General features: G+C 27.0%; 1 long non-coding RNA gene and 1 other non-coding gene across 2 annotated transcripts; both read right to left on the bottom strand.

Annotated features, from left to right (window-relative positions):
* Positions 1-1,417: 1,417 nt before the first annotated feature.
* Positions 1,418-1,489, bottom strand: TRNAW-CCA. Its single transcript has one exon. It is a non-coding gene; the product is annotated as a tRNA-Trp (tRNA).
* Positions 1,490-9,965: 8,476 nt separating this feature from the next.
* Positions 9,966-13,209, bottom strand: LOC114410272. Its single transcript, XR_003666285.1, has 2 exons — positions 12,739-13,209; positions 9,966-10,148 (listed from the first exon to the last, which is right to left on the bottom strand). It is a non-coding gene; the product is annotated as an uncharacterized LOC114410272 (long non-coding RNA).
* Between the last annotated feature and the right edge of the window lie 2,362 nt (positions 13,210-15,571).

The raw sequence follows: 15,571 nt of genomic DNA, 5'->3' as shown, positions 1-15,571 counted from the left end.
AGCTTGATGGTTGAAAGAGAGGAAGAGGTTATGGGTTTAAATTTCTCTCACTAAAAAAACCCAAGAGAGTTAAATTACACTAGTGTAATTTACACAATTTACACTTTTATGTAAAATATTATTTTTATCGATCAAATGGTTAAATTATAATTAAACATTATCTTGTATCAAATTTATAAATTTTCATACTTTTTTTATATATTTTAGAAATATATATTACATTAATTTCAATGTATATATATATAAAAGTAATCAAATTATTTTTATAATAATATGAAATATTATAAATATGAATTATGGGAAAGAAAATTTTAATCTAATAATAGATTTTAAGATAAAAATGATCTAATTAAAAATATTCAATAATATATAATCGATTTAATTAAGTTATATAAAATAATTTAATCCCTCTCTTTTTGGGAGTGTGTGTATAATTTGCTAATGTGTACCCATTTGATTTTCAAAAGCAGTACATTAATAAGTTGCACTTTGTGTGAGTTACCTAATCCTACATACATTTGTTAAAATACATTCATTTGTTTTTTTAGAAGTGCTTTAGTAAGCTACACCTTGGATGTAGTATTTTAAAACAATTATAGTTGTTCTAAAAGGCATATGTCCATACCTTGTGGGTAGAGTGACATGTCATTTTATGCTAAAATCTTACACATGTTGGAGCAAAATTTTAAACAATTTTTCCATACCATTTATCTTTTCTTTTCCCTTTAAGACTATGTTGCAAGAAAAACAAAAAAAAAGAAAAGAAAAGGCATTCATTAGTTTTCCATTCCTAAACATCCTACAATTTATTCTTCTTTTGAAGTACTAATCATCAACCTAAAAAAATATTAAGTACAGAATCTGTCTCAAAATATAAAGAAAAATCCGAGCGAAAATGCTATGTCCTAGACTATTAGTAGACCTTTGGTTCTTAATTTTTTATTATTTAATTTATCTTTTTATAATCGGAAGGTCCTATAATAGGACTTAGTGGGAATGAAAAAATGCGAAGAATTATGTGCTATCACTTAATAACATAGTCTTCCTTATAAAAGACTAGGGGTATAATATATTAATATGCATGGGCCATTCTAGGAATGGCATATGTCACTTCTGCTGAATGTAGGCCCATAATACCTCAGTTACTCACAGAACACCCAGGTAGGTGTAACAAACAAACTATAATCCCGCGGCTATATATCATAAGGTAACACTAGTCTCATTTACCAAATTCGGACAAAACGGAGCATGTTTTTCATATCTTTAAATTATACAATATCGTTCTAAAAATCAATTATAAAAAGACAATGTAACTAGAAGGGAAAAACTAAAATCATAGTGTTTGAAGAAGAAATAAGCGATAACCACACAAATCAAAAAAAGATCCAGAGGATCAGGTAGCTAACGGATCGGGGTTTGAACCCGACGTGAATCGAACACGCAACCTTCTGATCTGGAGTCAGACGCGCTACCATTGCGCCACGGATCCGTTGATGACATTCTCTTGGAGCATTTCTTTTATATAAAATTAACTCTTTGGGCCGTCGTTTGATACTTCATTTATTGGCCATTTTGTCGTGACACTATCATTTACCAATGATCTATTTTAGAATGGACTAATATTCTCTATCATGGCTAAATTCTTTCGGAAACGAATGCTAATAAAAATATATATAAATAAAACCTCTAGCTAGAGGCCATATCTAAGTATTCATTTTTTTTTTACAACTACTTATCAGTTCTTACTTGTGTTTTTGAAATTCCACAATATAAAGTATACCTTGATTTTACTCTTTCAAAAGACATTACTTTTTTGTTAATGCAAAATTATGCTTCCTTATGCAGGAATTGAACCACAGAACGAAAGAGATGAGTCAAAGCGCACACTGGTCAAATTCTTTCTTTTACGAATTAGCAGACTTGCTAATTTAGAGAAATATGTGCAGTGTGCTTACTGTAAAAGCCGTTACATGTTTGGTATTGTTGAGTTGGGCCAAAGCTTTGAATACCATAAAGTTTGGGCTTTATATATCAAGCCCAAGAGTAGAGCATAATTTTGTCAAATCATTAGGTCTTTTTATTACCAAACCCGAGATAATGATCATTAATCAATAGTCTAGGTCGATCTCCAGGATTAATAGAAAATTAGAGAGCACATGATTTCGATCCTTTTTCTTTTTCTTAGTCCAAATGAATTTCAAGTTTATAAAGTTACTATCCTCTCTCTCTTCTTTTTTTTCCAGTAAACGGGGGCTGGCTATTGCTTCCTGCACTCCCTTTTTGTCTTCCAAAATGTCAAATTACATTCTGGAATGCACTTCTTTTTTTGGCTATTGGAATGATCAATTCGAATGGTAAAAAAAACATTCTGAAAAGAATACAGAAAGTAACTTGAGAAGTGCAAAAGGCAACAGCCACGGTGTAAACTTCATGTTAGAGACCTTATCAATTTCTGTCCAGGAAAAAAAAAAAAAAAAGAGTGACCCTATCATAGTTGATAGTTCTGTACAAACAATTAGTGTAAAACGGGACAGAAGCACGTGAAAGTGCTTGATTGAAGATAGATTTATTAGTTCTTTGATTCATTTCCTAAATATAGATATACATAATAGAAGCACATGTGCTTAGTTTTGTGGTTCAAGTTCAATTCCTGTAAGATTGTGGTTCCTTGTACAGACAGAGGCACAAAAAAGTCACATGTGGTTAGTTATAGTGTTATACTCCTGTTCTACCCCACGGCGAGGATAATCCGATCATTCACTCAAATATAAAAACACTAGAAGATAGTATTTTGTTTTTCTGAGTAAACATTTCTTAAAAAAAAAAAAGTTTTTCTGAGTAAACATTGATTGATTCTTAAATGCTTCAGAAATGAGACAACAAAACATTTATTGTTTCTTTAAAAATGTTCATGCATGTACACAATATCGTATAAATTCTTTATTTGTTGTGTCAACCATCAGTCTTACAATGAAAATTAGTGTTACTGGTCTTTGACAGCTAAAGGCCCATTTGCTAGTACTTCTGAGGGCTACTTTGTATTTTTCTCGTTCTTAAATATAAATAAAAATTATCTAATTTAATATTAATTAAAATGTTAGTCAAACTTAATTATTATTTTTTATTTTATATAAAAAAAATACATTTTCTAAACTTGGTGCTCAGTTTTCTTATATCACCTTTATTGAAGGTGGTGCTGACATTTAAATTAACTTTTGAAATAATTACATAAGGTTAAATTAGTTGAATTTTTCTTTTATTTCAGTAATTAGATATTTTTTTTCTTATATTTGACTCCGAAAGTAGAAAAAAACGAAGGGATAATGTAACTTTAAATAAATACTTTTTCCCTCCTTTTAGCGAAACAGATTTTTCGTTTTTGCTCTGAATTATGGGAAACGTCTGCATTTTTTTTGTTACAATATGTGGCTTTCTTTCATATTCGTACAAAGAAACAAAAGCGTAGCTTTCCAAAGAAAAAACGAAAAGAATGCAAAATAAATTGAGTAAAATGCTATACAGGAAAAAGAAGAAGAAGAAGAAAAGAAACCTTGAATAAATTTCAAGTAAAACAGAGTGATATGTATTAGTCCATGTTAATTACGCTATTCTACTCCAAAGCTATCTACCATTAAAGAATTTTTTTTTTTGTTAGGCACCATTAAAGAGTTAGATATTGAGTCTTCTTGCATCATATGGATTCCAAACATCCATGATTTAAATGTGGATGAATACAGAACAATTAAAATAAAGATTTAAATACTTCTTTGTTAATATCTCAATACAGCGTAAATTTGACATTAAATAATAAATCTAATAGATGGCAACCCTACATGTGTCCTTATGCAGCACATAATGGAATGCATGGAAATGGGGATTTATACTTGTTAATGAAATTTCTACCAAAAAATTGTAATCTTTTAATATTACTCTTATGTTTAAGTGAGTTATTATTAGGCATTGTAGATGTACACAGTAGACCAGTGCAAAGGTGTGTGACGTTAAAGCCAACTTTCTAACATGCACGTTCTCTCCCTGTCATTTATACAGGAAACCCAATACCATAATGCAGTACAGAACAGAAGTAATTCATTAACGTTTGCAAGTTGATCAGTGACTAATTTGAACTTCACACAATGCATGTACACTACTCCAGTGACGGTGACATCGCATAGTTCTCCATTGAAGAAAAAAAACCCCGTCATTTTCGCTTCAATATATATATTTATTTCAACATGCAATTATATAATAATGTAACATGTATCTTTATATATATTCTACACATTAAGTTGGTGATCATACGCAATTTGTGACCCCACTATAAACTATTGTTGCTGTGTATTCTACTGAGAGGACCTTCGGTTTCAATGGACTAAAGCTGTATGCCAAAGCTGGAAAATAAATGTTTAAAAAATGCTACTAAACTCGCATGCGTTCTCTCAAGTCTTTGTGTACTTTTTATTTATTTATAATAATTTGTGTTATTTGGAAAATCTTAATTTCAATGCTATTGCGCTGACTTGGCCTAAATGGTCGTATAAACTATTAATGTACTGATTCCTTGAAAGCTCAGTTGATGGAAGATGAATTAACGCCACTCACACACTTTGTGTGCTTCATGTGACTGAATGAGGAGAGGTACAATATATGCAATTTTTGAATTGAATATGCCTCTCACCAACAATAGCAACAATAGCTTTGGCTCCACCACTACTCCTTCTTCCCTATGGTCTCCAAGAAAATGGAATAACATTAATAAACTATAACTAAAGCAAAATAAAAGGAGGGAGCGCCATGGTTTAGCGCATACTTTTCCTTCTCTTTTTCATTTACTTAAACATTGCAATGACTGCATGTTGAGGTGTGCCCCAATATGAACAGTGAATTCCTTTTTGTACGGAATAAGGAGACAAAAGAACCGGGTAAACGGGATTGAGGGTGGGATTATATAATTTTTGTTACAGCATGTTTAATGATGTAAGTAGTAGAGTTGTTTAACTCACTTTTTTTAACTAACTCATTTTTTATGTGTCTTGTAATATTAGGTGCAATTTCAGAACTTGAATAATTTTTTTCTTCAATGATGCAATTTTTAAGAATTTAAAATAATAAGTCTTACAATTGTTTATAATAATATAAAAATTATTCAGTTATCTTCACTGTTATCTAGCCAATGAATTAAAATCTACTTCATTTTTTCTTTCACAATCTATTTTATATTTATGTTCTGTTTGGATAAATTTCTTTGAAAGTATTTCTAAGAAAATAAGATAATAAAATAAGTTTTTATATAAGTTAAAATGAATTTTTCATTAGCTAATTAACCATTAGTTAATTCGTAGAAACTATCTCAGATAGTTTCTCTCAAAGATGAAAAAATATCTACAAATTAATTAATGAATAATTCATTTTATCTTATAAAGAAATTTATCTCCTTATTTTTTTTGTATTTTCTTCTCCTGAAAAGTATTTTTCGAATGTTATACAAGCATACCTTAAATATACATATATATATATATATATATATATATATATATATATATAAGTAATAATTCTTGTAAATTGTCGCATCAATTTTTTTAATAGTGAAACTATATGAGTACTAACTGTTAAGTTTCTTTTTGTTTTGAAAGGGATTGTTAAGTTTAAGAACCCACACACACAAAAAAAAAAAAAACTTTCATTAAAGATGTTGTTCTTAGGAAAAGAATGTTTAAAGTTGATCACGAGTTTGACTTTAGAAGGGGTTGCTGAATGATGAGAAGTTTTCATGCAAACCACAAGCATACCTTAAATTTTCATTTACCTTTAGATTGAGTTGGAGACCTAATTACATATGACAATAACTTGCCTCTTTTTAATCCTTTGGTTCTTTTGTTGAGCCTCTTTGAACGAACGCTTTAGGCGCTCCCCTTTCTGTCTTTCCATAAAATATAAAATTGAAATGTCGGTTTGGGTCTCCCTAATCCACAAACCTTTGATATAATTGGTGTTGCAATTAAAAATTAGTGAAGGATTGGCTGTTAGGAAAAGTAATATACATGTGGAGCAAGGAGTGGCTAAGCAAAGAACCTACTTATTAAAGCTTAGTAGATAAGACACGGTATATTTTGCATAACTTTTGTGTCCCAATGATTTTTAAGAAGGGTCTCCTTTTTTATTCAGCATGTTAATTAATCTGCCTAGTGGGTTCCACCTAATGGATCAGAATTGAAGGTAGTTTGGAGTTTGGACCCGTAAAAGGAATGACTTTGTGATTGAGCTTTATTGCTTGTAAAATTCTTATGCACCTTTTGAGAGGGAAATTTCATCCGGATCATAAGACTACGCATGAGGTTGTTTCTCCTTCGTAAAACAAAATGACTTATTAAATAGAACCACACCAAAAATGACAGGGACAGTGCCCAATTTAATAAGGAAATTGAAAATTAATTTGAAACATGACTTGTTCTTTTGACTGAAAAATGAATGAAAGCATCCTAGTGGTGTATGCATATAATTGAGATTGGATTAAAAGTTATTAATAGATTGTAAAATAGGAAAAAAGATAAAGAGTATTAAAAAAGAAGAAATAAAGATTAAACACAGAAAGAAAGAAAGGGAAAAGAATTAAGTTTTTTCAAGAATAAGTTTAAAAGAATTATTTCTTATTTTTACTCTTTATTTTCTTGTAATTTAATAGTTTTGATGAATAATTCATATTTAACAGTTAAATTATAAAGAGGTGAAGATAAGAGTTCTTATCCTTTCTTATAATATATATAGTTTTCATATCTTATAATATTATATTACATGTATCATAAGAAAACATTTAAAAATTACGATTTAACCCATTTTGAAATACAAATTCTATCTCATCACTATTTAGCTCTACTAATTTCTGAATTATCCTATACTCCTATTCAATTTTGTAAAACTCTTTTTAATATTATTTTTTAAATTTAAAATCTTATTTATTTCAAAACTATTGTTATAATTAAAATAAAAAAAATTAAGAAAAGGTTGATCTGGTTTTAAACTATCCATAGTTATATCAGCCCGACCAGAATATAAACTGGGCCAATTGACGATAAAAAAAATAAGACTCTAAAATCCTGTACTATTGCTAATTAATTGCTATCCCTAACCATAATTTCCTAATAATTTTAGGTATTCTTAATTTTTTAAAAAGGTATTAAAGTGTATTTATATATATATATATATATAACAACCTCAAATCTCTGATATCAAGATTTTTTTTGAACAGCCAAATAAATATCAAATATAAAGGCACAAAGTAGATGTCATAAGTTTTGCCATCCACTGTGCAAAGAAAACATGAAGCAGAGTTTAAAATAAAAGAACAGAAACAAGGTGGAAAAAAACCTCGAATCTCTTATATCAATATGATACTTAATTCTTTTTGTGAATATGACAACTTGAAGGGCAAGTCAATCGTCTGGCTGCAACTTTAGCCAGTGCATATTTATCCACTACAGATACAAATAAAATAAACTCTTGGGTTGAAATTAAAGATAAAAATGATAAAAGAGGTTAATTCGTCACGTCAACTTGCCTAACTTATCTACTTTTACATTGGATTACACATAATAACTTACCAATCAACTTGTTTTGATGCATAGTTAATGAACCCTGGGGTTAGGCATGATGGATTGATTTAACCCTCAGATTAATTTATTTATATTTATTATTTAACTCCTCCAACATTCTCAAGATAAACACAATTTTTATTATTTAAAATTTTATCCTAAAATAATTCAGTCTTATAAAAAAAAAAGAATTAATTATTTTTGCAAATTCGGTTTACAAACTTAACTTTAACTTAAACTTTGGATGCCAGTTCAAATTGCGGTACACTAATTTTAAGATAAATCTAATGATTTATAAATTTTATTTTGCATAAGAAAGAATCTCAATACTTTTACAATTTATTTTTTTTCAAAAATATGTTTGCAACAATAAAATAAATATGAACTAAATTCACTCCCGACTGATAACATGAGAAGAATTGACTTTTAAAACCATTGAAAAAATGAATCAAACATTTCTCTTCCATGTTAGAGCAAATTTTAATTTGATGAGGCAAGACGGGGAAGATGAACGTTACATCTAATTAAAAGTAATGGTGGGTAATAAAATTTAAAAAGCTAAAGATAACCATGACCATGAGTCCATGCATAACAGGGTGAAAGGTGTTTAAGCAAAGACCAAGCCAAATTGAACTAATCCTGAAGTAACTCACAAGAGTTTTGAAATAACACGAGTTGAATTTTTCTCTGTTTGTACATCTACCAGTAGCACTACACCAACTGTTTGGCGAAGAATCACGTTTGCATTGGGACGAGAGTATTTGGTTACATTTTAGGTGGGAAAAATAATTTTACCTTCAGCAAAACAAGATTTTAAACTTCTGAAAACAAGACTGATTTTAAATATACTTTTTTCTGCTCAAATAACTTTGTGATGATTTTTGTTCTGATCCTCTTAAAAAATCTGTTCTAGTATTCTTTCTTCTTCTTCTTTTTTTTTTCATTATGAGTGATGATGTGCTTAATAGAAATTAGAAAATAAGTCTGATGTAGTAATGTTTCCTAAATAGCAAAGGCTAAAATATTTTTTTAATTAAGTAATATAAAAGTGTGACCTTTGGTTAAAAAATAATAATAATTAAAAGAGTGACCTATATCAAATATTTATAATTTTATGGGGATTGAAACAATAAGCTGATAGATTAAAATGAAGAAAAAAATTAACGATATAAACAAGAAAAAAAAGACTAAATTAAATAATCTTTTCTGGATGATAAAAAATAAAGAAAGAATGAAACACATATTTTATTGACACTAAAAACTTATTGAAATCTTTTTTAAACAAACACCCGCACACAAATATTTTGTAATACTATTTTATCATTTCATAGAAAAATTAAAATATTAATTTAAATAAGTCTAACCTTACTCTATACTATTTTCATAAAAAAATTACTTTATAATATCAATTTTAAGCAAACGTCAATTTTTTAATTAGTTAGTCCTTTAAATTTTGGTTTACTCAAATTTGAGTTTAAGTCTAATTTAATTTTATAAAATTAACGGTAAAAATTATTTCTTAATTATATATTTTAATTTGATTATACCACTGGCCTATGATTTCCAACAACTCCAATAATATGCCTCTTCTTTCTCATCAAGAAGCTGTTATGAATCTTACTAAGCCACTTACCAAGGAAAAATATTAGGTCCTTCATAGTATGTCTTAAAAGCTCATGGTCCTCGTTGTTTCCAGGTAATTTTCTTGAAACTTTTTGAAATAATGTTGGGGACGACGTGGTTGTTTATTGTTGCATACTTCATGTAGAATCGTGAAACGTCTTAAAGAGAGTGGCTTAATCCGTGACTCAACCTTATTTTTCCTTTTCCTATTTTACATTTGCAACAACAATTTAATTTTCTGTTTGTGTTTGATATATGCATTAACAATGGTCAATTTAATTTGTGCAAGGTGGAGTTGGGTTTGGGGGTTGAAAGTGCATGAAAACATAAAATTCCTGCCATACATGGTTAATTAATACGCCAGAAATCCATTTCGTTGCCTGAGGGAATAAGGATTGTTGTGGTTATATTTGATAAAATTAGTTAAAAACTAATGGGTAATTGAAAGTTTAAAAATTACTTTATTAAACTATAAATGTTTGATAAAATTAATTGTTAAAATAATTAAAATATGTGAAATAAAAGAAAAATAATAAAATCATGATTTATTTTAAAAATATAACTAAAAAAATTAATTAATATATTGAGATAAAAATGAAAAAATATAAAAAACTAAAAATTAGAAATTAACATCTTAAAAAATGATGTTTCAAAAAAATTATTCAACTAAATTTTTTAGTAAAAAAATTAATAATTAATTTAAATAATCTGACAAACATAATCTATGTATGCCATTTCTAATCCATGGAATTCTGGCTAAAGATTCGGAATTAGTCGAATTGTATCCATCGTTTTCCATAAATATGGCCCTATCATTATAGGAACTTACAGTTTTTGCTTGTTAAGGACTAAGGATTAAGGAGTAGTGTGTAACTATTTCTCACACTTTTTCGTGAAGAGAATTTCTATATTGATTCCTTGCATTGGGCATTTGGCCTGTTAAGAAATTTAAAACATTAGATCATAATATAAACAAGAGTAAACTATTTAGTAAGCGCTGAATAAAAAAAAACTATTCGGTAAGCAAAATTAAACATACTTCTTATAATCATTACTATCAAATTCTTTATCACATAATCTCTTACAACTAAGCAAGGAAAGAAAACAAAGAATGGTCTTTGCCTTTTGAAATATGTGAATCAATGGAATATCACAAACATTTTACAGGCAAGTTAAGAGATCTCTCATGAATTACAACAATTTAATTGTCCCTTGTATTGATTACTCCATTAAGATTCAATAATACAAATTAAAAATTAATAATTCAAAACTTGTAACAGTTACATAAAATCTATATATTCTAAATATTATCGATGTATGAGTCACATTCAATTTAATATTTGAACATTCTTTCACTTGACTTATGTATTATAATGGTAATTTTTATCTTGATAAATAAAATATGACCATAACTTATGAACTTGACCACGGAGCTTCCCAAAGGAAAAATTTGGAATTGTTTAGATTCCTCCTCCAAGCCTCTCACTTGGGCTCATACGGCAAACTCCACCAGTGTGTTTGATGTAAATAAGAATTTAGGGTTATTCACTTGAACTTAAACACGATCCCATTATGACCTAATACATTAGGGATAATATTAAGCTAACTAAATTTATTAAAGTGACATATTAATTTCAACATTATATATAAACTTAAATATGTTTTATACCTTTATAATTTTTTTTAATTTATTTTGGATTTTTTTAATTTTTTTTGTTAGATATATATTAAAAAATTTATTTCGAATCTCTTTCCTCAGTTAAGGAATAAATAAAATATTCATAAAAAATTAAAAATGTATTTTTAACTACTAAAAAATCCTTAATATTTATTTAAAAGCAATCAGTCATTCCAAATTCAAAACAAACAGTGATAGTTTCTTAACAGTTGATTTTTTTTTTTAACTGACCCATCATCGCTTTATAAGAATCCAAAATAAAATTTTAATATATTTGATATCTAATAAAATAAACAGAAAATTCAAAAAATTATTAAGAACCTAAAATAAATTTAATAGTTATATGTATTTAAACTCTAGAATAACAAAATATAAAACTTCAATAAAAACATATTTTACAATATATATATATATATATATATATATATATATATATATATACATATATTAAAATATCATTCTAAATATTAATAAAAATATTTTTTGAATTTTTATATTTTTGTTCAAATGTTGCTAAAGTTTTTATATTTTTATGTTGATAAATTTGATTTTAAATTTTTAAAAAAGTATAGATTTTATATAATCATTAAAAAGGTCCCAAAAATAATTTTTTATATAATATTTTTTACTTAAAATGTTAAAATGATCTTTTTATATGAAGACTCAAGGAAGTGTATTTGATTAAGATTTTAAAAGAATATTTTGGATATAATAACTTTTAAGATTTTTTTAAACAATTTTATAATTAGAATTTTGTAATTCAGATATTAATGAATTTACAAAATATGAATCCATAAGATTAGGAAGGATATTATGGATTTTCAAGATTTTAAATCCATCAATTTTTTAAAAATATTCAAAATTATTAATAAAGATTTATGAAATTTGGGTATTTAATACTTTAAATAATACTTATCTTAGAGAGAGAATCCTAAACCTATTACATAACAAATTAATTTCTCCTAACATATTTATAAGTACATTAGATTAATCCCCCTTCAATCATCAATCATGTTAATTATATAAAAATTATATACTATAATGTCTACTAGTCGTATGAATAATGTAGTCATTCAAACAATAACAACTCCACCAAACAAAACACATGTCCAACAATAATTTCAAATTTTATTTATATATTTATTCACTTATATATGAATCAACTTCTCATCTTTATTAAAATCATATATTTTTCATGTTTATATATATTCACGTTTACATGTATATACACGTACTTTCGATGTTTCCCAAATTCAAAGAATGGATAAATCTCTCATATCACCTATTTCAAATATATTGATGATTGATCAAAAGTGGAAAAAAAATACGAATATATAGCACTTTCAATAAAGAAACAGAAGATTGTATAAGATAAAAAAAATAAAAATATATTGATTTGTAAGAAGGAATGAAAATCTCATTAAATTTCAAAAGTTTTGATGAAATTGTTTAATTTTTATTTTTTTCATAAAAAAATTCATAAAATTCATTAATTTATTATAAGAAATAATTCATCGAAATTTGTATATTTTTTAATATCAAGAGACTTTTTTTAAGTTACAAAAAATCTTAACTAAATATCAATAAATTTTCTTGAAATTTTTAAAAAATTCTAATAATTTTGATTGAATGTTACAGTATTTATTTTTATTATTTGAAAATTTTGATTTAATATCTCAATATTTTTAAAAAAAATTAAAATCTTTTGAAATTCTAATAAATATATTCCCTTAAAAAAGTACAATATTGAAAAAGAAAGTGTGTGCATAATTATATTATATTTATTCTTTCTTCTTGGACCTTGGGTACAGTAGTGTTGAGAATGAGAAAGATGTAAGAAGCAAGAACCTCCTGTAGATGGATCAGACGGTGAGGGGGAAGATTCTGTCTGCAGAGTGGATATGATCGAAGGGTGGTGGAAGCAGCACCACTCGTGGATGAAGTGATTGAGACCCCAGATATTGCGATTCAGATTCTAACGTCACCGACACGTTTCGCTATCAGATCAGTGAAAGAGGAATTCCCCAAGGTAACAGCCGCGTCCCCCTTCGTTACCCGACACGTGTCCTCTTGTTTCCTCCTTCCCGGAGCTCAACCCTCTCCTTTGAACTTCGAGCCGCCGCCGCCGCCGTCGATCCGTGTTCATCTCCATCGATGCTTCTGATGTGTTGTCCCATTTGTGCAGGTCTCATATTAATACTACTACACCGAGTATTCTTTTTATTTTTTTCTGTGTTCAGACTTCACACGCGTGTCAGTGTCACCATTGTGTTTGTGTCAGATAAATGCACCTTTACTATATTAGTAGTAACTTTGCCACAATAAAATCCCTGCAGCAGGGTGTTTCTAAATCGAAAGGATCCATCAATTCATTTTCTTATAAAATGGTCAGATTCATAATAGAAAAATTATAAAGTTACAATTTTATTAACGATTTAATTTAATATAGTATAATTTCCTATTTTTATTATTAAAATCAAAGTCATCTGATTCAAATCACATAATAGTAGTTTAACATTTTAAAACTAATATATCATTTATTTTAAAACTAATATATCATTTGTTGAAGTGGTATTATGTTAAGCTTAGATTTCTTAAGTAATAAGTCTCAAAAAATTACTAAAGATAATTAATTATGTGATTTGATAGATCAATAAAATTTGTGAATATGTTACATTAACATTCTAATGATAAAAAAATAATTAAATTTTGAATTTTGCTAATCAATATTTTTAGGATATGATTAAAAAATATAATATGGAAAATTTTATTAAAAATCATACAAGAACACATTTAACAAAACGTTTTTTTTAAAGCATTTGCCTTAAACTTTTAAACATCTTAATTATGTTAACTTATAAAATTGTATAATAAGAAATATATGATTAATTGAAAATAGATAATGTATACTACACTTTTTTTAATAAAAATATTTTTCGTGTGATATTTTAGTGTTTAGAGTATTTAAAATATATTATTGCTTAAATAAGAATGTCGTATGAATTTTTAAAATTTACAAAAAGAAATATTATAATACTAAAGTTGTTAAGGTGGGTGTATAAATTGAGCTACCTTAAATTTTGTGATTGAAAAAATATTTATTATTGGTACCAACCATATAAGCAAATTTAAGTAACCAATTATCAAATCAAACTCTTCAATGAAAAATTTGTTGAGCAATGTAAAAACAAACACCCTTAAAGTGTGTTTCAAAACAAACAAAATTGCTTATACTTTTTAAAATCACTTGTAAGTCTCTAGTTTGTTAGCATTGTTATAGTCATATAACATTTAAGGTATTATTTACTCTAATAATACACAATGAAATGTCACAATTTTATTATCATTAAAATATTATGTAAGATAAAAAATGAAAAGTATAATAAGATTATAAAAACAAAAAGGATATTAGATGTCTTATTGAGTTAAAAGGAGATAATATTTATGATTATTTTTTGTCTCAACTCATTAATAATAAGGAACTTTTGTCATCCTAGAACAAACTTTCAAATTAAGGTCTAAGTGAGATTAAGGAATAAATGTAATCTAAACTCTCTTTTTAATATTAATATTTTAACCTCAAGTTAATCTACTCATAAACCCATTTGAGATATTATTAGCTTTGATATATTATTAGCTTTAATGTTCAATAACCTATCCTATTTTATCTTCATTAAAAACATCTTAATAGATTAAAGGTAGATAATATTATAAACAATCCTTAGATTTGACTCCTCATCAATGAAAATCTTTTAACATGTCAAAATAAATGTCATGAAAAAATAAAAAATAATTATATATTACTTCCCTTCACCAAAAAAATAATTAATATATTTTTTTGACAACCTAAGGTTATTCCAAATACTATCATCGAAAAAAATCAATGTTATTAACAATGGTGTCTTGAAAAATGTTATTGTTCATAGCTTTTTATTGTCATGCAAGTTTTACCTTTTTTATTTCCTTTTCCTCTTTCGGTTAAACTCAATTATTCTTGTATTTTTTTAATTTAATATCATTTCGATTCATTATACTTCACCATTATTTTATTTTTATTTATATTAAGTTTTAGAAAATTTATCCTAATTTTTTGAATTTTTAAATTGTCTCAATTGGTATTTTTTTTCCAGATTTTTGTCAAAAATTTAGGATTTTTCTAACTTTAAAATTTTTAAATTATTAATTTAATACAAAAATATAACAACTAAATATCACTATTATTTTTTAACAAAAGTTTTTTAAAAAATCACCACCTTCTTCTTCCTCCCGAGCAAAACAGATTTGCTCTTCCCTCTCAGTCACCTCCTTGGCCACCATTACCGGCGTGCGCAACCCCTAGATCAACACCTCCGACTGCGAGGATGATTGTTCATGAGATTCAACATTTCATTACATATATCAAAAGAAAAGAAGTGAGAGTGAGTGGTTGGTCATAAAACGCGAGAAAGAATAAAAAGGAAAGTGGTCTGGGGAATTAAATAATTTTTGCAAATTAGTTTTTTAAGTGATTTTTTAGGTTAAGTTTCAGGAACTTTGAGTCTATAACCTATAGTATATCATATATCATAATCAAGAGTACGATTGATTTTTCATTTTTGGCTTTCCCATGAGAATAACGCTTATTCTTGGGGTTTGCTAGGATCTTCACTCATGGTTTGCTGCTACCACAACAAGGAAAGAA

Source organism: Glycine soja, chromosome 4 (assembly GCF_004193775.1).
Source record: "Glycine soja cultivar W05 chromosome 4, ASM419377v2, whole genome shotgun sequence".
Taxonomy (NCBI): Eukaryota; Viridiplantae; Streptophyta; class Magnoliopsida; order Fabales; family Fabaceae; genus Glycine; species Glycine soja.
The sequence above is the reverse complement of the archived record's forward strand: the minus strand, read 5'-3'. Positions and strand labels throughout refer to the sequence as shown.